Consider the following 6046-nt stretch of genomic DNA (forward strand, 5'->3'; position numbering starts at 1 on the left):
GATCTGGCTTAGTGTCTCTCTTCAGTGGTTGAATCTGTAATATGAAAATCTAGGAAGGTGTCCGTAACCATATCTACTGTTACATGGACTTGGGAAACAAAAAGAGCTTGAGAGGAGTGGGGAGGAAAGCAAGGGAGGGAGCGAGGGCGAGAGAGAGAGAGAGAGAGAGAGAGAGAGAGAGAGAGAGAGAGAGAGAAAGCAGATAAATGTGCAGGGAAGAATAGGGGTAAAAGAATGATAGAGTCAATGTCATTGGAATCCTTGTTTTTGACAATTCTTGAGACCTAACTATACCTTGCCTTTTTAAAAGTTTTGATTGTTCCAATCCTTCTTGAGTTCTGTGAAACACCTTATTATCTTCCCATAAATTTCTCTCTTTGGCTTGTTAGTTTCAGGTAGGTTTTGATAACTTTTAACTAGTGAGTTGTAACTAATACTTCTTCACTGCAAAATTAATTATATAGGTTACTAAGTTTATGCTGAATCACATTTCTGTTGAGAGTCAGAAATGTTCATATCCCCAGAGTCAGAAATGTTCATAACCCCAGAGACAAATTAATATACCCTTCAGCTTTACCAAATTTTTGTCCATGAGGAAGTGAGGAAAATTTTGTATGGTCTAGATGATTTCTGAAAAGTTTTAGCATTTATTTGTTTCTGTATAGGGTACATATCAGAATTCTTGTCATAGACCAAAGCTTCAGCCAAATTCAACATTGCACTGTGTCCAGAATATTTATTTTCTGGCTAAAAGTCACTGCTTTCATTATAAATCTTCCTTATTTTTTAACTCTTTCAAAGATCACTAGTAGTTAGTTCTTTTATAGACCATCTTCGATAAATCAAAGTTCAAAATCACAATTAACACATAGTTTTAACCACATTTCAAGAACTCAAGGTTATGAATATGATTAGAGATCATTAAAGCTTCATTGAGATGCTGATAAAACCAAGGTGTAGATGTTAGTCAAAGATGATGGCTCTCAGACATCATTTAATACAGTTGTCTATGCAAGAGATGGTGATAATTTGGCCTAGAGCAAGGGTCTAAAAATCATTGTCCACAGGGCAAATCCTGCCTCTTGCCTGTTTTTGTAAATAAACTTTTATTTGGAACATACCTACATTCATTCATTGTAGGTATTGTCTGTTGACTTCCTTTCACTCTATGGAAAGGGGCGAATTTAATACTTGGAGACAGAGACTGTATGGACCAAAAAGCCTAAAATATTTTACCAGCTGACCCCTTCACAGAAAAAAAAAAAAAAAAAAGCCAACACTCTGGTCCTGAATGTTAGCAGTACAGTGAGGGACAAATGCACGAGCAGATTATATTTTGGAAGCAGAACAAGAACAAGTTTGGTGTGTTCTAGGAATAGCTGGTGTGGCGGGAACATAAAAAGACCCAGATACTATTGTTTTTTTCTATTTTGTTTTCTAGCACATTTGTACCTATTGCTTTTATTCAGCTATTCATTCATTCCAAAAATATTAAGAAGTTCCACTCTGTGCCATACACCATGTGACCTGCTACACACACACACACACACACACACACACACACACACACACAGAGGAAACAGTAAAATATCTGACTTTTATTTTATTACAAGCAAAATTTATATTTTATTAAAAGTAAAATATCCAGGCTCCCTAGAGTCTGGAACCAGATTACCTAGGTTTGAATCTCAGCTCTAAAATTTAACTGCCATGTGATCCTGGTGAAAATTGCTTAACCTATCTGTGCTTCAGTTGCCTTATCCTTAAAGTAGAAATAATATCATCTACCTTAAGTGTTTGATATAAAACACTTAGCCCAGTGTTTAACATATAGTGCACATTTTATAAATGTTGGTTACTATTATTAAGGAAACTTGCTTCTTTTACTGACTCAAACACACAGGTGTTGTCTATCAAACTCTTGCCTTTTCTGAGTACTTTGTGTTGATTTCAGCTTACCTTTAGTGAGCTCATTCACTCTAATTGCTACAATTATGATCTTCCTATTACAGGACATTGGATCATGCTGTTCTTTCTGCCTAAAACTTTTTTCATTTTCCCATTTGCCTGGCCAACTCCAATTTGTTCTTTAAACATAAGGGCATAAGGGCATGGACTATATCTGGACTTTGTTTATCATTTTACACCCAGAGCTTAGTGCAGTGCCTGGCATACAGTAGGCACTCATTAATGTTTATTGCATGAATGAATACCAGTCAGACTAAATATAGATTCTCATTGTATTTAGTTTTTCCTCTTTATGTTACATTCATACTCTGAATATGTCCTTTTGCTTACACCCTGGTTCCAGAAATTTTTCAACAAATATTTATTAAATATATAGACATTTTAGACTCTGTGCTTGGAGAACAAATATGAAAAATACAAGTTTTCTACTCTCAAGAAGCTACTTATTCATTAGAGGACAATGACATGCAGAAAGAGAAATCATAATCTAGAATAAGTGGTACTCATGAGGCCTATAGGAGATCCATTGAGCATACTGGACCCAGGGAAAAGAGGAATACAAACTTATTTGGGAAAGATAGGGAAGGCTTCACAGAGGAGGTACTATCTAAATTGAGTCAAAAATAACGAGTAGCCGTTTTCCAAATAAACAAGCGCGGGGTAAGAGCATTCATGGCAGAAGGAATTCCAGGGCAAAGGGGTAGAGGCTTTTTCCTCTTTTGTTGATCCTGACTTCTACAAACCAATTCCTTTATTGCTTTTTTGACATTAGATTAACACTTTTAATCTCGAATAAATATAATCCTGCACAATTTCCCATTTTTAGTATATATGCATTTTTTTGTTCTTATTCTCATTTTTTAATCTGCCTTGGATTTCCATTGCACATACTATTTCAGCATACTTTTTGGTCCTTCTTTGTAATATGTATTGTTCTTAAATTTTTACCTGCATAAGGTGTTCGTTCCTAATGGGTATTCCCTTCTAGTGCTCACTGTACATAGCACTGTATCTGGACCCTGGGTTCAAGATGCTCAGCTGAATCGATGGGAGAAATGAGCGGTATATGACGTCCATAAAGTCAAGAAAGTGGTGGAAAGGTAGTAAAATTTTAGTTCTAGTAAACCTTGATAAACCACCATAAATAGAAGCGTAGTGGGGGGACTCCGGAGGAGCACTGAAATGGCAGGCAGGGGATCCAGGTTTTATAGCTTTATGGGCCTGTTTTTTCTCGTCCCTGCACCTATGGCTTCAAATCTGTTTAATAAAGGCGATTGACTGCCCCGGCCCAATCCTTCAGAATGGGAGAGTGACGCCCTAGCACCGGGCGAAGTCCGGGGCGCCAGAGGCACCCACCCCGCACAGCCGGAAGGAGTGGGGCGGGGCCTAGAGGCTCTCCGCTGGGCCCGAGCGGGCTGGGGGAGGGGAGCGTCGGGCCGACGGTTTTGGGGGTGAAAAGGCAAAAGGCGGGTGAAAGGCTGCCTCCCGAGGCTCTCCTTGCTTGGAATTCTGCCCACTCTGCGAACTTAGGAGTCACGACCTCCAGCACAGGTGGGTTCCGTCCCGTGGGTCAGGGAAGGGGTGTCCCGATGGGTGCTACGGGTGGGTTTGCCCAGGCGCTCGCTTTCAGGCCTGTCGCAGTGGGCGGCGGAGGCTCTCACCCGGATTGCTGGGCCCAAGGGCGGTGGTACTCACCTTAACCCTGGCGGAGGAGAAGGCCACTCCTGCCTTGCCGCAGGGCTGTCGTCACGATCTGTGCCAGTTGCGCTACAGAGTCTGCCCGGAGATCAGCGTGAGGCCAGATGGGCCTAGCGCTCAGGAAGAGCTGGAAGAGCTGGAGCAAGCTGGCGTTGGGACTGACGCCCAGTGTACATTGTTTCAATCTCGGTCGAACTTTACAGCCCTGGATCTGTCACTGACTTGGTGTTTAGCTTTCAGCGAGTCCCTACCCTCTCCCTGCCTCACTTTGTTCGGCAGTAGAGTGGAAGGTGGAACTCAGCTGTCTACAAGATCTTGCAGCACTTTCTTTCGTTCCCATATCAACTAATGTTCTCTGCCCAGATTTTACCCTTTGTCTGCCCCTCTGGAGCAAGGCACTGGGTAAGTTAGGCTAGGAAGTTTTCTTTCTCTCCCGAAAACAATGGAAAAGCCTTTAAATACTCCTGACTACCCTGGAAACGACATTCAAACCATTAATTGAATGTCAACTCTAAAGAATGTGTTTCTGAATGCCATACTATTAAACATTTTAACCAGATGATTGCCTAAAATGATGTCTGTTGAGTGGACATAGTACACTGCCTAGCAAAAGTCTCATGATAAACGAGTTGGGTGCTTTAACTCAGTCGCTGAAAGAAAAACTTGAGCTCTCATATTTAAGAAACACTTTCATAATCCACTCCCATACAGTAGTGTTTTAGTGTTGCTTGTAGCTTGGTTTGCCCTTTCAGGACACACTGTAGTAAAAATTACATACACTTTATTTTACATTAAGTTAACTATAAAGATAAAGGCCTATAAACATTATGGATCAACATTTTGGTGTCAACTTCTGGTTTCTCCTCATTGAGGAACTGGTGATAATGATAATGGTGACCATATAGTATGCAAAATACTGTAATTTTCACAACCACCCCAAGATGTTAAGTATGGTTATTTATCATAAGGCTTAAAAATCTTATACTTTATCTCATAAACAGTGTGATGAACGGAATGTTTACTGCGGTGGCTGAGTATGGGGACTTGTTTAGTGTGCCCCACCTAGTTCTTTATTTCTTGGAAGCTTGGACTGGAACAGATCACTTCCTTGTTTTGGCGTCTGTTTCAGGAACCACCATTTGTTCTGTATTTCTGCTTGTCAACCCTGGGAACAATAGTAAAACCAGCCAAGCAGATCACTCGGTGTTTACAATGTTTCTGACAGCTGTGTTTTCTGCCTCCAGGAGGTGGGAGGGGGACCCCTAGATTAATAAACCTCTTTGGTGGGAAGAGTCTCTTCCTGCTTGGCGCAAAACAGAACGCAGATCCATCAGTTGGGCACCACTGTGGTCCCCTTTCTAGAACACTAAGCATCCCCCATGCTCATATGGGCTGTACATGCACCTGCCATTGCCCTGTGTGAAGATTTACAGGATAAGAAACTCTTGAAAGAACTCAGCCTGCTCCATACCTGTAGGTTCTAGGGAAGGAGTGACTGATATGTAGGTGAGTGTTCTTCTGGATGAGGGAAAGACCTCATGATTCCCCAAATGGTTTGAAAAGTGAGAAGAAAATTGTGCTGGACATCTACTGAGCCAACCTTAAGGGTGAGTTTTGCACTGGCTATTTGGCAGGACCTGATGTCTGCCTCGTTTAGCCATATTTTTACTCTATTCATCATACTCTGTTCGTTCACTCCAAAGGCAATCAATGAATGTCAACTCTGTGCCAGGATGCTGATCCATTCACTGAGATTGGCAGCACGGGAGGACAGCCAGTTCGGGAGGACAACAGGAATTCAACTTTAAGCATACTCAGTCTGAGGCCTCCTCACCTTTCCCCACTCCCTATATCTAACCACTACAAAATCTTGTCACTTCTACATCTTGAATATTTAAAAAATCCATCTGCTTCTCTTTGCCCCTATGGCTACTCCAGATTTCAAGCCAGCAACATTCTTTTTTAATTGATTTTAAAATTTTTATTTTAAAAGACCAAATGGTTGCTTGACCTTTGACGCTCATGAGAAAACCACAACCCTTACTGTCACCACCACCACCACCACAGCAACAACAACAGCCTAAAGACCTCTGTGTGATCCCTAATAAATAGGCTAAGTAAAGAGATGAATGTTCTCTTTTTTTTCTTGATGCTGAATGTGTTTAAAAACATGTTTAGGATAATTAACGTGCCCTAAAATTCATGTATTTAAAGTGATTTTATAAATTTATTGGGTGGTGCAACCATCACTACAATCTAATTTTAGAACATTTGCATCACGTCAGTGACATCTTCCTTGCCCATTTGCAGTCAGTCTTCATTACCACTCCCAGCATGAGACGACCAGTAATCTACTTTCTGTGCCTATGGATTTGCCTAT

General features: G+C 41.0%; 1 protein-coding gene across 1 annotated transcript in view; it reads left to right on the forward strand.

Annotated features, from left to right (window-relative positions):
• Positions 1 to 3349: 3349 nt before the first annotated feature.
• Positions 3350 to 6046, forward strand: part of TMLHE (trimethyllysine hydroxylase, epsilon) — a 90562-nt gene continuing 87865 nt past the window's right edge. The window contains 1 exon segment of the mRNA XM_017861687.1: positions 3350 to 3519. The gene's annotated coding sequence lies outside the window, so the exon portion shown is untranslated.

The sequence above is a fragment of the Rhinopithecus bieti genome, unplaced genomic scaffold, assembly GCF_001698545.2.
Source record: "Rhinopithecus bieti isolate Rb0 unplaced genomic scaffold, ASM169854v2 scaffold_62796, whole genome shotgun sequence".
In the NCBI taxonomy this organism is placed as follows: Eukaryota; Metazoa; Chordata; class Mammalia; order Primates; family Cercopithecidae; genus Rhinopithecus; species Rhinopithecus bieti.